The sequence below is a fragment of the Cololabis saira genome, chromosome 1, assembly GCF_033807715.1.
Source record: "Cololabis saira isolate AMF1-May2022 chromosome 1, fColSai1.1, whole genome shotgun sequence".
Lineage (NCBI taxonomy): Eukaryota > Metazoa > Chordata > Actinopteri > Beloniformes > Belonidae > Cololabis > Cololabis saira.
Genome location: NC_084587.1, coordinates 14,515,411 through 14,537,913, shown reverse-complemented (window position 1 = coordinate 14,537,913; position 22,503 = coordinate 14,515,411). Strand labels below are relative to the sequence as shown.

At 41.3% G+C, this 22,503-nt stretch overlaps 1 protein-coding gene and 1 pseudogene across 1 annotated transcript in view; both read left to right on the top strand.

Moving 5' to 3' along the window:
• The window catches only part of gpr83 (G protein-coupled receptor 83), a 47,633-nt gene that overhangs the window by 14,441 nt on the left and 10,689 nt on the right, over positions 1-22,503 (top strand). The gene's annotated exons all lie outside the window — the stretch shown is intronic.
• On the top strand, positions 1,317-21,409 carry LOC133445759 (lathosterol oxidase-like; annotated as a pseudogene).

Genomic DNA, 22,503 nt, shown 5'->3' with positions numbered 1-22,503 from the left:
TAAAAATAGACAATGGAAAAAAAGTTGAACATTGTAAGCAACAGTTTGGATATCACAGCTCCACATCAAACATTGCGTATCGCCTGAAAACAGTAAGCCAACTTGCCCCGTGTGTTTTGATAATCTGAACATATCAGAGATATTTCAATGTTATAGTCTAATTGTTTTGTAACTGAAGGCGCATCTGCCTGCAACAACGGCGGCATCCCAGTGCTGGATGTTGAACCTCTCACTGTGTGCTGTTAATGTAATTAGCGTTCTCTCTCTCTTTCTCTCTTTCTCTCTCTCTGCACCTGCCTGTTTCTAGTTGTGGTGGGAGGGTATTGTTTCATCAAATATATATTCACATTTAAATTCTGGCATTTATTTGAGCCCCACCAAAATATTAAAGCGGTGAGTTAGCCCCACTATAGTTGAACCAGGAAAACAATACTCGCAGCCACTGTGTAAAATGATCAGAATCAGAAAGTTGTTTGACAATACAAAGAACAAATATATTATAAAAAGAGAAAATGTACAACATGATGGTTTTAAAGTGCCGGATAATGAGTCTGTGCAAAGGTGACCTCGGATGTGCGTTAATGTAACGCATAAGGTCAGGATTGGAGTCTTAGCGTTAATGTGACATAGAGTGGGATGGGGGGGCAGTCTGTGGTAGTCGGGGGGGAGGGGGGACCTGGGCCCTGTTGATGAGGACAGCTGCAGTCGGGAAAAAACTGTTTTTGTGGCGTGAGGTTTTGGTCCTGATGGACTCCTGCCAGAAGGAAGAGTCTGGAACAGTTTGTGTCCGGGGTGGGAGGGGTCTGCCACAATCTTTCCTGCACGCTTCAGGGTCCTGGAGGCGTGCAGGTCCTGGAGAGATGGAAGATTGCAGCCAATCACCTTCTCTGCAGAGCGGATGATACGCTGCAGCTGCTCCTGTCCTTTACAGTGGCAGCAGCAACCAGATGGTGATGGAGGAGGTGAGGATGAACTCAATGATGGCGGTGTAGAACTGCACCATCATTTTCTTTGGCAGGTTGAATTTCTTTAACTGCCGCAGGAAGTACATCCTCTGCTGTGCTTTTTTGGTGAGGGAGGTGATGTTCAGCTCCCACTTGAAGTCCTGGGATATGATGGTCCCCAGGAAGCGGTAGGACTCCACAGTGTCTGCTGGGGAGTCACACAGGGTGAGGGGGGCAGGTGGGGCTGCGTTCCTCCTGTAGTCCACAATCATCTCCACTGTCTTTAGAGCGTTGAGCTCTAGATTGTTCTGACCGCAGCAGGTCACCAGCTGGTCGACCTCCCACCTGTAGGCGGACTCATCACCATCAGAGATGAGTCCAATGAGGGTGGTGTCGTCGTCAGGGGGTGCAGTTGGAGGGATGGAGCTGGTGAATGTGAATGCAGTCCCGGGGGATGGTATCAGGACTGTCCCTTTGTCTTTCAAAGCGACAGTAGAACTCGTTCAGGTCGTTGGCTAATGGCAATTTTCCACTAGTACCTACTCAGCCCGACTCGCCTCGGGACGGCTCGTCACGCGTCGTCCCGGCTCCACCCGCTTTATCCTCGTTTGTTTTTCCACACCCAGGTGAGAAGTGGGCAGGTTGGGGTGAAGCTGCTGTGACGTACTCGATTGTGCAACCCCTTTGTTTGTGTCGGCGCAGATGAGAAATCAGCTGGAGCCGCGAGCGGCTGAGAGTAAAACAGAGCTCCTGGTGGATCTGATCGTTCCTTATCACCCGTCTACATCCCTTTTTTAATTCTTTCGTCAGCCACCAGGTTTATGAACATCTGCACCTCAGAGTTGGATCACCAAACAGACGTTTGCGCTGTATAATAAAATCGCCGCGAAACGCTCTCGCGCTGACTCCCGCTTCCTGATTCAAACCTCTGACGGCCCCGCCCCCCGACCAATCAGTGGCGTGGGGGGTGATGACGTCAGATATAGTGCCGGCTCAGAACGCTTAGAACCTCGACAGCCTCGTTACAGAAAAAGTATCTGCTTGGCACGGCTCCACCCGCCTTGGCTCGTAGTGGAAAAGCGCAACACGGGGGCGTGGCGAGTAGAAGCGCTGAGTAGATACTAGTGGAAAAGGGCCATAAGCGTCAGCCGTTGATGGGGAGGGGCTCTGGGTTTGTAGTTTGTTATCTGTCTCAGTCCCTTCCAAACTGAGCCGGCATTGTTTTCTGAGAACTGTTGTTGTAGTTTCTCAGAGTACAGACGTTTAGCTACTCTCACCTCCTTGCTAAATGTGTACTTTGCCTTTTTGAGCCTGTACTTGTCACTACTCCTGAACGCTTAAAAGCCCTTAAAAGCTAGGGATTTCAGATGCTGACTTCGCGACCGAGGGCCTGAGAAAATTTCCCAGAATGCTTTACGTCATCATTTGCAGACTGAATCAAACAAAAAAACATGGCGGACATTTCTTATTTTTTTGTGAATAAAATCAATATTTTGAGTTATTTTCTGCATAAAAATGCGTTTTGATTACATTTCTAGCGAGAAATATATATTTTACTTTCATAATATTCACTCAGTGAATGTACATAATCACTCGCTTGCCCGTTGTTGTGAAGTCTTTTCAGATCTCGCCAGAATAAAGGCTGATTTATGGTTCATTTTGGCAAATTTCTTAACAGCCGTTATTTGGATAAACTGAGCCCAGGTTGGGGATCTTAACGGTTAGTTTTACGCCTGAAAAAATATTAAAACTTAATAAAGTGGCATATAAACAGCGCTACAGCGGAAATTAAAACAGCTTCTAGCTTGCTTTTAGCTCTGGGCTTCCTGATATGGTGTGACGTATGTGCAATCGTAACCACGCAGTCACTTACGTACCCGAACGTAAACCACGCAGTGACGTAGCAATTGGTGTCCCAATCCCTAGGGAAGATTACAAGGGCCCTACGCCTTGTGGCTTCATTCTTAAGGCTAGTGGTAGTGAGTGAGGGCTAGTGGTAGAAAGTAGGGTGAACATTGGAATTGGCCCTTTGTCATTGTTGTAACTAACCCTGGTACGTGATGGTACACAACTGTCCTCACAGAAGCTGATGTAAGATGTCACAGCCTCTGTGTACTCATCCAGACTGTTGGTAGAAGTCCTGAAAACATCCCAGTCAGTACAGTCTAAGCATGCCTGAAGATCCTCCATAGCTTTCCTGGTCCACTGCTTTGATGTCCTCACAACAGGTCTGCAAAGCTTTCATTTTTACTTGTATGCGGGAATCAGGTGGACCATGAGGTGGTCTGAGTGTCCCAGTGCAGCTCGGGGGACGGCATGAAAGGCTCTGCTTACTGTAGAGTAACAGTGATCCAAGATGTTTCCCTCTCTGGTTGGGCATTTAATTAACTGTCTGTATTTTGGGAGTTCATGGCTGAGGTTACCTTTGTTTAAGTCACCGAGGACAGTAACTAAGGAGTCTGGGTTTGTCCGCTCCACGTTCAGTATCTGGTCAGCGAGCATGCGCTGGGCTTCCTGCACGTGGGCCTGCGGTGGGATGTAAACACCGACCAGGATGAATGAAGTGAACTCACGGGGAGAGTAGAAGGGTTTACAGTTTATGATGAAAAATTCCAGATCGGGAGAACAGTGTTGCTGCATCACTGTCACATCCTTTAGGGGTGTAACAATATATCGTGCCACGAAATTTTGCGATACCAAAACATCACGAAACGTGTCGTGGAGGTGACAAACTGTATCGTGATATTGGGTTATTAATATGAATCTATTGTGTTGATTAGTAATGTGCATCCGACTGCGCGTGACGGCCGCTCCTCAAGCCGCGGACCAAAATCCTACTCCGCTCAGAAGAAACTAGTACCGTTTTGCGATCCCGATCACAGGGCTCTTGCAGGGTTTTGAGCTCTGAACTTTTACTTATGTAAGGCGGGTGTAGAGTTAAGCTTTACCTTATTAAATTAAACCTTTTTCGGGTCGTGAGTAGGATAAACACGGGGACAACTTCTGCTGAGTTCCAGTGTACTTTAATGTCCGCTCAACAGTGTAGGATTTTAGAACATCAAGGGCCTGATTTACTAAAGGTTTGCGTGCGTAAAAACGTGTGCAAACTTGACATCACCCGCAAACCAATGTGCAAGCTGATCTAGTACTTTTGCCCTGATGAATAATCAATATGGGGCGTACCCGCCAGAAATCGCTAAATACTGGGAGGGGAAAATGCAAATATGTCCATTTACCACGCGCAATGAGATTTACCAAGCCTGAAAGTTTTTGCGGGGATTGTGATTGCGTCTGTATTTAATACGTTTGAAAGGAAGGTGCTAATCTGCCCAGCATTACGCAGGGATGCTTGTTGGTGCCTGATTTGAGGACTGGGGTGGGGATGGCTCAATTTATTGTGAGGATTCTCCACATGCAAAAGGAGAAATATTTTATTTGAATGTTAAATCGAGTATTATTCAACAGAAGGTTGCCACAGGAGGCACATTCATTGTTTTATTTGTGATAATAAATAAATCACGTGTTTTCATGGAGAAAAAAGTGTTTCTTATTGTGCACCTGTTCTGCAGTTGGCTCTAGCGTGTCATACCCCGGCAGGTGTTGTCCCGTATTCAGCACCCCTGCCGTGAAAAGCACCCCCTCGTCGACATATATTACCCACAGATCTCTTATTCACAAGTAAATGTCAAAAAGGACTAAATGCTCAGGTTTCATTTACTACAAATGACAACGTACACACAATGACAAAAATGATATTCTCATTCTGTGTCACGTTCTGTTTAGCGTCCAGTTTTGTGTTAATGATTCATGTTTAAATGCGCTCATGGATTCCACAATAGTCATACTTTCCCACAATCACGGTCACAGATAACAAAAATCGGGTAAATGGTTATTGATGTCATTAATTAATAGCCTGCTTACTGTGTTGTCTTCCATAATATTTGTAAATATATATAATATAAACTCCTAAGTATGTGTTTGTGTGAGTGTGTATACTTATCATTGAATATACGAGGGGGTGCTTTTCACGGCAGGGGTGCTGAATACGGCACAACAATTTGCCTCTTCCACTAATATCTCTAACTCCAACTCGTCAAATTTCATTTTGCGCTTGCGACTATATCCTGCTTTCCATCCAGACTCTCCATGGCGCAAAGTTTGCGCCGCAAACCCTAAGACACGCAACACCTCATTTAAATACTGAGGTTTGCACCTGTGTCAATTGCGCACGCAATCTTAGTTGATCACCCGCAAAACACACAACAACAGCACGTGCAAACTTTTTCAGTGCACACGCAATTTAGTACTCTTTATTTAGGATCTTAGTAAATCGGGCCCCAACACAGCACCTAGTGCCGTACTGTGGCGTATCACTCCGCCCAATCTAAAACATACTAATCACTACAGATAATAATAATAATAATAATAATAATTCATTTTATTTGGAGGCGCCTTTCACGACACCCAAGGTCACCTTACAGAATAAAAACACAGGAAATACAATTAAAAATACAATAAACATCCATACAAGTAACAAGACAAATAATATAACAGTAGACAAACAAACTGGTTTGTAGATAAACTGACTAGTGTAATTATACTCCCTGATTTACATCAGAATATAAAGAATATATTTATAAAATAATGAACCCTGAATTACCAAAATAACCTTCTTAACAAAAATAAATCTCCTCTTACGCTTCAATCTTTTTTATGATGTAAAATTGTATGTATTTATTTAATTTTATTTATTTATTTAATTTTAGTTGTTACATTTCTGGAAAAGAAAAAAGTCAAATCATACATGAGAGAAACTATTCAGTTTGTGGCAAAATATTTGTACTTGTATGAAACTGAAGATGCATAATGCAAACCTGACATTTACTTTTAGTTCAGTTTGTGGAAAATGGTTGTTTTGTATTTTGTGTCTTTCAAATAAAAGACAATTTTTTTCCAGTCATATGTTCCTCATTCAAGGTTGTTAAAAAAAATACTGCTATAATATCGTATCGTTATCGTGACCTCAATATCGTGTATTGTACCGTATCGTGAGATTAGTGTATCGTTACACCCCTAACATCCTTACACCAGCCCTTGTGAATGTAGAAACAGATTCCACCACCTTTCGTTTTTCCGGAGAGTTGCGTGTCTCTGTCGGCTCTGAAGAGCTGGAAGCCTGCCAGCTGCAGCACATAGTCCGGGATGAGTTCACGCATGATAGTGTCAGTCAATTATTAAAACATGACAAAAAATGTTTTATATAAATAATATTATTCCTATTAATTTGCACAGGCTGGAGTGTGTAATTAATTTCACTGCAAAACATTAGATTAAAAAGACTATTCGGGATGAAGGGAAAGTCAAAACAACATATACTCACAGAGGCTGAGGAGACATGAGCCCCACTAGCAGTTCATGGTAAACAGACAGCAGGAAAGTGTGCTGGGTATTCCAAGCAGGTATTCCAGCTCCTTTTTAGAAGAAGTGGATACTGTGTGCTTAAAACCAAAGATGAAAAGGAACATGCAGGCAGTGGCGCTACATCCCTGAGACATGACCTGCGGTGGTATGAGGTCATAACGCTGCCCTCAACAAAGGTCATTTACCCTTTTGATGGTGACATGGATGTAGAAAAAAGCCATGACTGAGGAAAAAGATGGTACAGGTTCTGGATCGTTCTGATCTGTTTTCACAAGAGAATGTGTTATGACTTTCAAAAAACAATCCTGTACTGTTACCTCGAGTGTGATAAGTGTTACAAAAAAAAGATTTGCTGCTGCAACACCTTTTAAATGTTGTGAGAAAGAATAACACCTCAAAGTTGTTTTTTTTATGATTTAAAGGTTTGAAATCCAGAAATTGCTATATTTTATCAAATGAAAGGAAGTTGATGGGAAAGAAAAGCATGAATCACAACCTGTCTGGAAAGAAATGTACATTTAAAAGTCACTGAATCCTTTCTTTCCACTTTGACATCTTCGGTATAATTTCAGCTAATTCTTATCTGTGGTTGTAGGATTGTGTTGACTCTTCAACATTTATCTTGTTTCACCTTAATTCATCAAAATCCGTTTCTGAATTAATGTGAGATGAAAAAATCAGCCTCCTCTTATCTCGTTCTACCCTGAAAACCATCAGGCTTGTTTGAGAGAAACGGCCCTTTTACCTGTGTGTGTGTGTGCGTGCGTGTGCGTGTGCGTGTGCGTGTGCGTGTGCGTGTGTGTGTGTGTGTGTGTGTGTGTGTGTGTGTGTATTTATTGGTTATCCTGCAATAGTTTGGGTCAAACCTGCTGCTCCAACACACCACCTATAAAGAAGGCCCACCAGCAGAAATCAATACCAGTTGAAGGTTACCCTACATTAACTTTCAACTCATTTTCCGCCCAGCGGTGGAAATTTGGCTCTTTGAAAATACAAAAAAAGGAAAAATTCAAACATATGCCAACACGAGCCAGAGGAAGGCAAACAAATGCTAATGGTTATCCACAATAGTCCCATTTAAAAACACCTGGCATACATTTTCCTATTCCTCTTAAATTTAAAACAAATTAATTGACTACTGCTGCCAAAGCCTGTGCTCTGCTTTGCTTGCACCCGAAAGGTTTTAGGCCAGAGGAGGCTCTCGTGAGGAATAAGAACAGGCGACAGCTGCTCATTTGAATTTGAGAGCAGACCTGTGTTGTGCAGCCGGGACAGTGTTTATTTTGCCTTCACATCATATGTGGCCACAAACACGAAAGACTCCTTCAGATGCAGTCTATCTGATGGACCGATGAAGGAAAGCAGGAGTTGGCCTTTAAAATGGGGCGCCATTCCCTCCGAAATGTTGTTACTTCAAAAAATGTAATTTAGTTTACAGCGATGTGTATTTGGAGGTGGAACTCGAGTTATTTTTCTATCAGAAAAATCTCAGCCCCTTTTGAATATTGCATGAGAGGACGTAATTTTCCATTAAAACTAAAGCATATTTTAGAATTCAGGTCTACCTAGGTCCCCCCCCCATTTTCCATGGTGTAACTGACAAATATTAAAAACGTGTTACTCCTGAATGAACAAGGCTTGGAGACACAGGTGCAGTCCGCTCTTGCCAACATTTTTTCTGTACCTGAACGTTGAAGTCTGAGACACTGTTGAGAGGCAAACTAAAGATTTTACACAAATGATGTCGTTTTTTTTCTTCCACGCATACCATAATGTCACATGCGTGGGCAGACGTGAATGTCAGTACATCAGGCGGGACTAATTACATGCTGCACACTCTTAAAAGCACAAGGCTTTTTTAGCTTACATTTATAAACAATTACATTTGAAAGACAATAGTTTAGCCTTACAGGCCAATGCGACAATAATCACAAACATTGCAGGCAGAATAATTCCTCTGCAACAAATGGCGAAACATTTGGAAGAACTTATAATAAGATGACTTGATTGCCTCCAAAATACACCAAAAAAAACTGCATCTCGTCTTCCTTCACATCTTTTACATTTAAATTCAGTGCAGCGTGTCCTCCATTATTATGAGGCTCAAGTGCCTTAATGTTTTCAAGTATGTTTTGCTTCTCTCAGAAGCTTCTCTGCATGTTTTACCGCCCAAAGAACCCATTATCATGCCTGTGCAACAGACTTCTTAGACCACCCGCACTAACGTCTGCGGTCACTGCGTCACTGAAGAGCATCAGACCTGTAAGACCCAAGTACCTGCAGAACTTTTCTAAAGGGCACCGTCATTGTGTGAGCAGGGGCAAAAAGATGTGCTGGTGAAGACGATGTCGACGCTGAGCTACATTCTGTTCATAGACTTTAGACAAAGGTATTTTTTACAACTTTGTGGCCAAAAATGCCCCATTTTTTAATCCTACTGCCATTATAGGTATAAAACCATGCATTCGTTTTAATGTCAGCATTACATTTTGAAGAAAAATAGTGATATTTGACATTTTACCTGTATTTGACCAGTTTTGCATGTGAAACTTGACAGTTTAAAGATGCTATTGATTCATCAATAAAGTATAAAAAACATATATGAATAAATAATATTGGACTTTTTTTTGCCACAAGCTGTGACACAGCCAGCTGTGCCTTCACAGTGATCATCAACATGTGCTTTCACAAAGGACTAAGGGGTTCTGTGATCTAAAGGCGGTTCTTTACTACCCTCTTGTAAGGAATGGTTGTTTGAGGACCCAGAAGCAGGAGAGCGGGAGGCAGGAGTTCCAAAAAACAGGGTTTATTTAACAAAAAAACAAGAACCAAAAGCGCTGCTTGGCAGGATCAAAAAGGACCAGAATCATGAACAGGAAAACTGAAGACAAGAACATGGAGGGAGCAAACAGTATGGACCGACAGGGAGCAAGGGAAAGACAAGACCAGATATACACAGGGGATAACGAGACACAGGTGCGAACAATCAGGGCAGATGGAAAACAGGCGGGGCAGAACAGAAAACACAAACTGGGGGAAATGTCAAACCCTGACACCTCTATGGTCACCCAGATAGCAAAATATAAGTCAGTGTGGTTACATGCACATCTAAATCAAGCTATTGGCAACAATCTAGCTAAGGATTAAACTGGAGTTTCCAAGAAATCCAAGTATACATGCGTGAGAAGACCATTGATTATTGAGTGAGGTGCGTTCGACTCCGCAATGCTAGGTGGCGCGTGTGGTGCCACCTAGCCACTCTTCTGGTTCCTTCTTTGTTGTTCGTCTTCTTCTTCTCCTACTGTGTGGATATTATGGCTTTCGTGGTGTCATCACTTCAAGAAGGGTGAGTCCCGGGACTGTCACTAGCTCGGTTCAGCGTGGGTTTTGTATACATGCCGGAATAACTCAGATTAGGACCGCATTACAGGGCTTTTAAAAATATCGGTGGGATCAAGGCAATAATTTGATTTTCTGAGTAAAGTGAATCAATGTTGAAATTTGGTTAGGCAGAAATATTGAATTCATGTTGAAGCCCGGCTACAAACAGCATGCGTTTATTAAACATTGATTAGACGTTGGCATTAAGATTGACTACAAAACAACATTGATTTAATGACATCTTTTAATTGGATGATTGTTTGATGGTTGATCCACCATCAATTGTCAAAATTAACCAAAAAAAAACAACCATTTTGACAATCATTCAATTTGAATTAAGATCTTTTGTTATCTGGGCATTTGCTGCTTTGTTCAGTTAGCATGAATAAAACATGACGCTGAATAACAACAGACCGTTCCCTGTAGCGAGGAGTTTGGGGTAAACTGCCAGCAGCATAAAAGGAAATAAAAATAAAAAATGCAGCAAAAGAACAAATGCATGAACAGAAAGGGACAGAGAGGTTTCTTGTGTTTTTTGTATGCTTTTTTAACATACACTGCAGTGGAAGAGATTGAAATAAAAGAAAATCCCCCACTAGACCTCCACAGTGGCGCTATTACGCCAACGAGGCCTGAACCAACTCATCGGCCCATTTATTTATTTTCCCTGTAATCTCCATCTTCATCAAATATGCTAGCAGCAAAATGTTTCTGGTCCAAGTGTTTGAAATGAGTTTTGCCCACGTGGGAGGGCTGAAGTCATTTCGAAATCCCGATCAGTAGAGAGCCCCCTGTAGGCCAAACTGAGTACCCCTCTTAGTACAGAAAGGTTTTTCGCCCCGTAAAGGTTCCTGAAGGTGAATTTTGCAGAGCTGTTTCTGGTAATGGGAGACACGCATCAACGATCTGGCCCCAGAAAAACTACTGGGAACCCCAGCTAATGAAAATGCACCTAAAGTAGCGCTGGATCAGTGGGAGGAAGAGGATGGTCTGGCAGGTAGAGGCTACTCCTGGGCATTAAGGTTCATCTTGTCCATCTAAATATGACTTCTTAATGTATGCAAGTCCATCAAAACCCTTTTTCCCCCTTGGCTTATCAGTTGTATAAGATTTCTTACAGTGAGCCAGTGAGTCAGATGACTCTTCAGAGCGTCTCTTGCATTCCCCATCACGTCTCTTTCATCCTCTGTGCTGAGTTCGCAGCCACTTTCACACTCCTGTTCCCCCCTTTCTGCAATACCAATGCACATATCACTCATTCCGTCCCGTTAATCCTCTGTTACCACCTCCCTTTCTTCAGGACGCTTAAAAACAAGCACATCACAGAAGAAATTATCAAGATTAAAGCTGCTGCTCAAGAAACACAGAGTAAAGCAACACCTCCTTGTGCATCTTCACACTTCCACGTCATGTACAGGAGATCTGGCAGTCACAAGGACCTAACACACCGCCAGCATAGAACATCCTCTCATTCCATCAATAAAACCACCAGGCAACAGCAAAACTGAAACCAGAGCACTTCAAATAATTTCAGATCCAATCCACCCCTGCAGGTCAGCACATGTTTCAGCTGCTCAAGAGCAAATAACTAGGAAAAAAGGCTTTTCTCCCAACTCATTACAGACATGTGACTCCCAGAGGGGTTTTGTTTCATCACTGCCTTGTATAATTATTAATCTGTGAATCAGTTTGGTTCACAATACATTAAGTTGCGGTGACACGTGGCCACCTTCTGACTGCGTGCTCAGCTGAGTTTCATTGAAGATACACAGCGATCATACATTATGTTATTTTTTGAATCAAGATTACTGAAACTCGATGATTTGGTTAAGTTACAAACACTCACAATCATGTACACAGCTAAATGTAAAAACTTACAATACATGTTTACTTTCAGTTCAAATAATGAAGATAGTCGTAGAAAATGTAATTTTAAACATCTATTTGCCCGAACAACTTTAAAGCAGATCAGCGTTTCAATTGTTGGAATTAAGTTATGGAATTCATTACATTATTATTTAAAGGGCTGTATAAACATATTTCAGTTTAAAAAGAAATTTAAAGAGAAAAAAATAGCAATGTATGGATGAAATAGTCAAAATTTATAATATACTCGTATGGAGACAGACAATCTATCTTTGATTTTTTTGTTTTTCTTTCTTTGTGATATTAACTAAGTAATTGTGCAGACCATCTGTTATTATTGTTCAATTTTGTTTTAAGGGAGGGGCAGGTATAATAAGATTTTCTTCTTCCTGCTCCATTCTGGTTATGGAATATGCTTTTGATTGTGTTGTCATTTTACTTGTTTGTTTTTTTAGTTTGCATATTTCCATGATCGGAATAAATAAAATTTCATTTCATTTTTATTTATTCCATATCATGGAAATAGTTCACATATGTTCCATTCCATGATGGAAAAGGGGCAAGAAGAAGAAAGCCTTATATACCAAGCCCCTTTCTCAAAAAAAATAAAACAATTCATATGAAGATGTTCTGTCCGTCTGTTCAACAATCACTACTTATATAATACAAAAAAAAAAAGAAATAATGAAAAAACAAAACAAAAAAATAAGAAAACATACACACTAACTCACCAACAATTTAAAACAAAAACAACAAAATATATTTTACCCGTTAAATTCATATTGTCTAATTGTGTGGTCTTTATACAATTTCTTGAACTGGTGAATATTTTTACAATCCTTTAAATCAGTTGTTAAGGAGTTCCATAATTTTACACCACATACTGAAATACACATTTGTTTTAAAGTGGTGCGTGCAAACGGATGTTTAAAATCAAATTTCCTCCTATGGTTCTTATCTTCTGAACTAAACACAAAAAAACGTTGTATATTTTCAGGCAATATTCTGCTTTTTGCCTTGAACATAACCAATAAAGTCTGTAACTCAATAATATCTTTAAGTTTAATTAATCCTGCATTGATAAAAAGTCCATTGGTGTGTTCTCTTGCCTCCTTTTTATGTATGAAATGATGTATGATGTATGAATGTATCAAAATGAAAAAAATGAAAATAATGTAAGATTACCTGAACAAATGCTTTTAACCGAAACAACAAGCACGTGAGGGACTGGAGTTTGGAGGATGTCACGGATCCAACCTCCTGATAACAACCACTCTACATGTTGAGAGGATTTGTTTGAAGTAGAAGGTTGTAAATGGTCGTTGTCACATTGGTTTTTACTCTACACGAGGAGATAACACAGCACATCAAGGGAAAAAGGAACACACTGCATGAAAAGAGCCCATTATCCTGAGTGATTGTACAGCCGGTTGGCAAGTATGAGAGGAAAGCTGCACTTGATAAACCTGCGGGGAAATGAGCGGATGATGACCAGAAATGATACAGATCCTATCTCGTGTTAGCCGTGTCAGGGCTGTTTATGTAAAAGCCAATTTCTGCCATCTGTTAGGATCAAAACATTTCTATAGGGCAGCAGGTGTTAACGGAAATTGAAAATATATCTCAGAATCATTCATTCAATTGCTCAGACGACTAATAGGAACCATGATAACGGAGGAAAATATTGATTCTATCATGACCCACTACTGACACCAAAATACGCCACAATTTACAATTTTTTTTTGCCTTCTGCATTTGTCATTATTTAATTACTTATGAACCTTATCAAAGTGCTAATTGCAGTGTTGGAACTTATTCGGTCTCTTAATTCATAATTTGAGGCCACATAAACTAGAACTTTTCAGTATCGGCTAAAACAGCTGTTATAATTGAAGTGACCTTTGATAGCTCGCTCTGGTAGAAATATTTAAAAGGTGTAAACGGCATTTTTCTCTCAGATGCTTTCTGATGTATCTCTCCCCCACTAATGGCACTTTTCCACTAGCACTCACCCCGGCTCGGCTCGGTTTGGCGCTTTCCCACTAGGGGTCCAACCGTGTTTAGTAGATAGTTTTTCTGTAACTACTCTGCCGAGGTTGTAAGCGGGTTGTCGGGCTGTATCTCACATCATACAGACCACCGATTGGTCGGGGGGTTGGCCCGTCAGACGTCTGAGTCAGGATGTAGAAATCAGCGAAAGAGCGACTCGCGGCTTCTTGTTCATTTTATTCAACAGGCAATGGCAGCGCAAAAGTCTGTTCCATGATCCAACTCTGAGGTGCAGATGTTCATAAACCTGGTGGCCGAGGAGAGAATTAAAAAGGGATCTAGACGGGAGATAAGGAACGATCAGATCCACCAGGAGCTCTGTCTCTTCATGGCTGCTCGCGGCTCCAACTGACTTTTCAGCAGCACCGAGACAAACAAATAAAACTTAATAAGCGCCACCGCTTGCAGTTTCCCTCACTCTAATTTTTTTAACTTGATATCGAACACAAGCCACAGACCCAGCAGCAAATTTATCATCTCCTCCATGTTCTACATCTTTAGTGTTGTTGTCTTCTTCGTTTAGATCACACAATCAAATACGTCACAGCAGCTTCGCTCCAACCTCCTACTTCTGCTCCAGCTGAATTGTTATGGAAAAGAAACCAGGACAAGTTGAGTCGAGCCGAGTAGGTACTAGTGGAAAAGTGCCATAAGTTCTCTCTGGCTTATTAAAATCCCACCCCCTCCACTGCTTCCGCATGTGGGCTCTGATTCGATGGGGCGTGGGCTAAGTCATCTTCATCACCTCCAATATCACTACGAAGCCTACTAAAAGGGGAATGACCGGAGCCAAAACTCAAGGATGTTTTACTATTTCAGGTTTTCTCAACTGCTCACACTCTTAAACTAATTTTCTGAACGTGATGGTCAGTGGCTTGATCACATGTAGACAGCCAATCACACTTTTCACAATGCCGTAAACAGTTTTGATGTGACGACTCATATAACTCAGGTTCAGGGTCCAAACAGGTCGCTGATGCAATTTCTTTCCAACAGTGGAGAGAAACTATCAGAGGCAGAGGACGAATACGTGTATGGTTGGATATGTGGAGGAAGAGGGCGGGATCAAGAAGGAGCAAGAGGAAAATGAGGCTTAGGAAAGAGTAATTTCTGATTAAACGTGGGTTACTGTCACAGACCTTGTTCTTGTCCTCAAAAATACATCGAGGGAAGAAAGTCAAAGAGTTCAACCTCACATCAGCTGATTTATGTGTCCACCATAGACAGAAGATTTAGACAGTAAATGTGACCAGTCATTGACAGTTTACAGCGACCTTGTTAACTTTCAGTTTCAATACGGTTCTATTACACTTGGGATGGTCCTAGAAATGACCCACTGTGGGTCCTGGCACTTAGCTTCGTCCTCTGACCCTTCCAGGGCAACTCTCAGCCAATCACACATTCTGGTGTTACTATTAACAGCACAACAAAGTATTTTCTCTTTAAAATATGAATGATTATGCCCTGTTAGGTCTCCATTCACAGCTCAGATGTCAATACAGTGCTAAGTGATCAGTAAGGGGTGATAAGAGCCGGCCATTGTCTGTGCTTGCTACCAGTGAAAAAAACACCCCCTTAATTATAAACACATGTGTAACTTCATATTATTTTAGCTGTTGTGGTTTAAAACATTTTTTTTTTTTAAATTGCTCCTCGTACATTTGTCATGGATGTGACATTTAGCTGTAGAAAGCAAAATCATATTTTGAACAAAGGATAAATGTTAATTTCTGCTGTTGGACATTTTAACATTGGTGTCACATTGGTGCCTTTTGGAGCCAGCGCCCAGTGGTTGGTCCAGGAACTGCAGCTTTTCTTACTTGCTCATTGGCGTTAACTTGGAAGTTTGAATCTTGGTGATTGGTTCATCGCAGCTGGTTTTGGGAAGTGGAGTGAGCTGTTCTCTGCTTGTGGTTCTCTCCGCTAAGCGTGGTGTGCATCTTTTTAAATCCAGGTTGGAGCTTTAGGCCACGTTTACACATAGCCGGGTATTTACAAAAACTGATATTTCCCCCTCTACGTTTTGAAAAATATCCTCGTTTACACGAACCCGCATGAATACGCTGTTAAGGTGCTATGAGCATCCAAACCTACAGGGGGCAGTGTAACGAGAAGCGTAAAGTCATGCTAGCCAATTGGAATCCTGTAAAAAAAACATCAACAAATGACACGTGTGAAGCCTGCATAATATGGTTCCGCGTTAAATCGACGGCGTTACTTTAAGTGTGACTTTAGAATATAAAACAGGTAAAATACAAGAAAATATTGACGGTGGCCAAACAAATTGTAAACACAGGTCGCACAAATGATGCTGGTGACGTTTCTGTTGCATAATGTGACGTTCTGAAGCCTAAATCTCCGTTTCCCTCCGTTTACAAGCAAACGTGAAAACAGAGTTTTTGAAAATCTCCACTTTGGCTGGAGTTTTCAGAAATGATCATTTTTGGTGACTTTGAGCTTCGTTTTCGTGTAAACGAACGGCAAAAACGCATGAGTGAGCAAATCTTTCGATGAAAAAAAACCAATAACTATTTATTTGCGATCATATTGTTTCTTTGATTTCTTATGAAGTTGAGGTTAAGTTGCTTTTTCGTCACTCACAGTCGTTGCACACAGTTAAGGTAATGTGTCTCAAGCCATGTGACCCTGCAGCGTGGCGTAGGATCCAAAGAAGAAATCTGCGAAGACTGAATCACATGGTTCAGTCCCCAAATGACTGGTTGTAGAAGGTCCTACTGACCTACTGAAGTATTATCAATGGAAATAGAAGATGTAAACCTGATTTAAAGACTGAAATGACTGGTGAACCTAGATGTAACAGAGGACAATATCTGACAGAGTTTAGGAGAGAACGTATGTGACTAAAATTCATAAATGGGCTGAGGACTTATAGACATGCAGCTTTTTATCATTTCAAATGCTTTTAAACAAGGTTCATATGGAATTGGGATCTCTTACTGATGACTTTCCGATTTCATTTTTGTAAAATTATATAGAGCAAAATTAACTCCTTTCTAGACATCAGGAGGAAGTCACCCCCCCACCACACCGGTGAACATCCAGGGAAAAGACATTGAGGCAGTGGACTCTTACAAGTACCTGGCTGTTCAAATACGTCACAGCTACTTCTGCTCCGGGTGCTGAATTGTTATGGAAAAGAAACTAGGCTGAGTTGAGGTGAGCCGAGCTGACATGAGTAGAGCCGAGTACACTGAAAAAAATAAATCTAAGCTCATGTTAATATAACATATTTAAAGAGAAAGTTCCGTTTTTTACAACCTGGACCTTATTTCTGGCATTTTTTATGGTCGTATACTCACCCAGAAAAGTTTGGTGTCATTTGGAGTCCTTCGGAAGATATTAGGAGTTTTGTGCGAGCCGCTTCTCCATATAACGGTAGCGAATGGGGGCACAGCGGGACACAGACGATGCAGCGTCTAAATAACACATTATTGCCGCGAAACTTGTTCATTTCTTTTATGAATCACTAGATCTGCTTCTGCGCGTCTTCCAGGACCTGTTGTCTACATCCGGGGCTGTGTGTGTAACAAATAAATCAGTTTGTAAACAAGACCTCTGAACTCATGACGTCATCTCTGTGCACGCATCCCGGACAGGTACAGCTAGACTTTGCTAACGTTAACAATTTTAATCTATTGGGCAGATTGACCAACGTTTAGTTGAAAGCTTTATTTGTTTAAGTAGAACAACCACAGTAAAAAATATCTTGCTTGATCTACTTTAAAAAAATGAAGGCAACTTTTTCGCATGAGATTTTTATGTAGATCAAGAAAGACTAGTCTTTCTATAAACTACTTAATTTTTAGTATGTACAAAATTCATTTGCAAGTAAAGTCAACTTAATTTTTTCTTTTTTTCTTTTCTTTTCTTTTTTTTATTTTTAAAATTTTTATTTTTTTTTTATTTTTTTAATTTTTAAAGTCAGATTAATTTTGATAAATAAAGTAAACTTAACACAATTAAGTTGACTGTACTTGCAAAATGTATTATTTACATACAAAACATTGAGTAGTTTATACAAAGACTAGTCTTTCTTGATCTACTACATAATAATATCATGCAAAAAGTTGCCTTATTTTTTTAAGTAGATCAAGCACAATATTTGTATCAGTGTAGGTACTAGTGGAAAAGTGCCATAATACACCCCAACAGCAGTTAAACTCTATAATGCATCTTAGTGTGTTAAGTCACTCCGTCACTTTACCTCCACTGTCACCATCATACCCAACACATAGAAGAGACTGCCAAGACGTCTCCTGGCAAAGAGCATCCATCTCCATCTCCACCCACACCCTCCCCCTAATGCTGCGTCTGATGAAGTTGATGCGGGTTCCAACACCTCTCAGGCATCGTCAATGGTATCAGCGCGTCTGCATCCGTGGCCTCCACCTCGTCTCATCCAACGGAGTTCCAACATGAGCTGTTCATACATGTCAAACCTCCACACTGCAGCACATGGGAGCCACAGTTTGCTCAAAAACAGCAGCCCATAAATAAGACCTGGAGTCTGGACCCCGGTCTAGCTTGAGGAGCTGCAGCACTTTCCTTTACTGTGCATCCAGCTGAATCCAACTGTAACTTATTTGAGGTATGCAAAAGTAGTCACCAAGTTTTGCACAAGTCGACATAAGTTTGCTAAAAAGTTAAGGTGTGACAGAGCCTTAAGGAAACTAATTTAGACACTGAATTTGAAAATAAAGAATGCTTGTTTATATGATTTTCAGAAATATAAATGGCAGTATAGAAGGCAAAGTGGGTGAAAATCTCCCAATCAAAATGAAGAAAAGGAAATAAGAATTGAATGCTAGTCTGGAAATGTTCGAGGATCTCTGAAAGTTTCATAAAGTGCAACACTAATAACTTCTATGTAGAAGTGAATGGGTACATCTGCACAAAAAGAGCGAATAAAATGGATGACATGAAGCTTTTCTGAAGCAAGTGAACTCTTTTCTTGTTACAAGCTCAATGCAGGCTATTCAGCAGCTGATGGCACTGAATAACCTCCAAAATCTTTACAGTTTAACTCCAGCTGAGACAATTCACACTGAGTTGGGGCACAAAGAGGCAAAAGAAACCAAAAATAGTTCTGTCATCCTTGGAACTCTTAAAGAATGTGACTGAAAAAATTTTAGAAGAGAAAGAGTTCGACATTACTAACTTCATGATGCTGGTTGAAATAATGAATGACTTTGCAAAAGCTGTCATCAACACAATAGATCGCAATGAATATAAGAAAACTAAAGACATATGTTACTTTCCTGACAAATTCGCTCCGGTTTGTCCAAGCCAGCTGAATCTGCTGAATCCAAACTGTGAGTTGGATCCAGAAAAGAGCCGAATGACCAAAGGTCCTTTTGGGAAGACCTTTAAAAGATGAACTGGATTATAGGCTGGAGTTTGGTCCAAAGCTTTTAAGATTTTAATTTCTGTTCTGGATTAAACAGTGAACCGATGAAACTGAGCTTAAAACAGAGAAAGCCGATCTTCCCTGCTTACTCTCAACAAATTCACTTGCACTCTGTATCAACTAAAGCTTTAAAAAGAACATCAGGACATCCTGATATAATAAGGATATCCAGGAGTCTAATCTTGAAGCACCAAAGACCCAAACGATGGCGACATACATAACATATGCACAAAGGGCAACATCTGGTTTTATGGGTCGAGTCCAATGTGAAAGTAGTTGCTCTTCCTTGACTGACCGCTAAGGGAATGATCCATTAGTGAGTTAATCTACATTAACCCCCAAGTTATAATATCCAACTTTATTGCAAAAATTGACATGTTTATAGCCTGGTTCAAAACATGAGTTTGGTCTCCATAACTAGATTACAGGTGCATGAAAATTGTCTGGGGTTAATAGATACATATTTTTTTTTAAAAATCCCTCTTAGAGAAGCAACTGAGAAGCAATTCTCCAATGGAAACCGGCTACAAATTTTCCAAGAGGTGGATGCTGTAACGTGTTTGTTCTGATGTCGAACAGTGCAATGCTTAGATTTTCCTAATAATAAGACTGGCTGGGATCAGATTATTAATTATGTTAAACATGCAACAAAAACATGTGTCTTAAAAGACGGACCACTAACTCCTGCAGGATGAAGATGGAAGGTTCTTTGTGATGACAAAGGAAGCAACAGGAGGAGATGAAAAAGCTGCAGTGGCGAGCCCTAATGGGAAAAAGCAACAAAAAAAAGAAGAAGAAACAAAAAACTGACATATGTGAAATACATAGTGATTTGAAAAAGTCAGCCATGGACCTGGTACTGGCGAGGCAGACCACTACGTCCTCACCCCGTACGTGTACCCGTCATCGTGGTCCGAGGACAAGGCCCTGCAGCAACTCATCAGCCTCCTGGTGGTGACCAACCTGGGGGCCGCAGTCCTGTACCTGGGCCTGGGTGCCCTCAGCTACCGGCTCATCTTTGACCACAGTCTCATGAAACACCCGCACTTCTTGGAGAATCAGGTCCGGAGAGAAATCAAATATGCGATGACCTCTCTGCCCTGGATCAGCATTCCCACGGTGGCTTTGTTTTTTCGCTGAGGTCAGAGGTTACAGCAGACCGTACGACAACGTCAGTGACTCCCCGCTGGGTTGGCCCGGCCTCTTCCTGAGCATGGTTTCTTTCCTGTTTTTCAGGGACATGTGTATCTACTGAATCAGTGGTCGGCAACCAGAAATGTTGAAAGAGCCGTATTGGACCAAAAACAAAAAAAATGAATATGTCTGGAGCCGCAAATAATGGAAAGTCTAGTATAAGCCTTAGAATGAAGGCAACACATGCTGCATGTTTCTATATTAGTTATAACTGGGGGAAGATTTTTTTTTTCTTTATGCACTTCGAGAAAAAAGTCAAAATGTTGAGAAAGAAGTTTAAATGTCGAGAAAAAAGTCAAAATGATGAGAAAAAAGTCGAAATGTCGTGAAAAAAGTCAAAATGTTGAGAAGAAAGTCGAAATGTCGAGAAAAAAGTCAAAATTTAGAGAAAAAAGTCGAAATGTTGAGAAAAGAGTCGAAATGTAAAAAAAAAAGTCAAAATTTAGAGAAAAAAGTCAAAATGTCGAGATTAAAAAGGAGGGGAAAAAGGAAGAAAAAAGAAAAAAATGAAAAAAGAAGAAGAAAAAAAGGAAAAAAAGAAGAAAAAAAAAGAAAAAAAGGAAAAGAAGAGACACTAAGGCAACGAACTAAAGAGTGCTCTAGAGCCGCGGGTTGCTGACCCCTGCACTGGATTCACCGATTCCTGCACCACAAGCTTATTTACAAGCTGTTTCACAAGCCGCACCATGTGTGGAAGATCCCCAGCCCCTTCGCCAGCCGCGCCTTCCACCCAGTGGACGGCTTCATGCAGGGGCTCCCCTACCACATCTACCCCTTCCTCTTCCCTCTCCACAAGGTGCTCTACTTGCTGCTTTACGTTTTCATCAACATTTGGACTATCTCCATCCACGACAGCGACTACCGCGTTCCCGGTGCTCAGACGAGCGTCATCAACGGCGCGGCCCACCACACCGACCACCACCTCTTCTTCGACTACAACTACGGCCGGTACTTCACCCTGTGGGACCGGCTGGGGGGCTCCGACCGGCACCCGTCGGCCCTGACGGGGAAGAACCCCCTCGATCTGATCCGGAAGCTTCGGGCAGACGGAAAGCTGGGAGAAGAAAAACAAGTAAACAGAGAGGAGTATTGTGTAAGGAAGAGTAACGGTGGGCGTGGTTTCTAATTAAATGCTGGCGGTGATCACTACTTTCCTAGAGACGATGTGCTACACCATCAATCTGCTGGAAATGTGTCCGGGAATAAGACGAGTTCTTGTTTGCCAAAAAAGCCGTTGTGAGATTCTGCGCGCCGAGGTTTCTGGTCCGACAAACACCGATCAACAGATGAGGCAGACTGGCGTCCAGCCCCCAGTTATTAACGTGGGGGAATTGAGGTCACAGGAAAAACAAAGTACCACCTTTCCACTATCTCTTTCCATTTCAACACTATTCAGGATCATCTGGATGTTTCAGGACATAAAATGACAAGAAAAGGCTGGTTATAGAATGAGGTAAATGTCAGATGCACAACAACATACGACCTGTTGAACTGTTTATTTAACAACTACTAATCATTTTTCCGTCTTACATATGCACAAATAGCTGCTGCTTTTTTTTCTTCTTCCCCCGAGAGTTGTAAAACAGCATTTGGTGTCTTTATCATTTAATCCCTTCGAGCAATAAATCTTAAATTTTTGCAAAAAAAAAAAGCCATGTCCTGACTTGACTTCTGTGCTGTCAATTAACCCTCGTTCAAAATGTTTTTTATTTTAAAGATAAACGGGCTGTTAACTGTACTACGAGACCTTTGTGACTGGCTTGGGGTTGACCTGGAAGTATTGAGGACTAACCAGAGGAACACCAGCTGGACAGTCTCTAGCTCTTTGGCTTGTACCTGTTCTGTCAACTGGCTCCATTTAAGACCCTTCCAAGTGGACCACCAGAGCTGGAATGAGATGTAGCTGAGGTCTGCTGGGATGCGTTGTCACTTAGCTTTGCGAATTGTGACTTTACAGAGTCTGACCCACAGCCAGTATTCGAGTTGAGGAGGGATGAGGGGGGATGACATCCCCCCTGAAATAAAAACGCTCAAAATCATCCCCCCTTTCCATCCCTTATGTAATTTCGTCAATGAATGTGGTATTACTGCTATTTCAACATTTAGAGTCATCACCAGAAAAATAACACCAGAAAAAAAACTTATTTGACAACTTTCACCTGTTTCAAGTAAATTTTCACTTTCAAAAATTTGCCAATGGGACAAGATTTATCTTCTCAT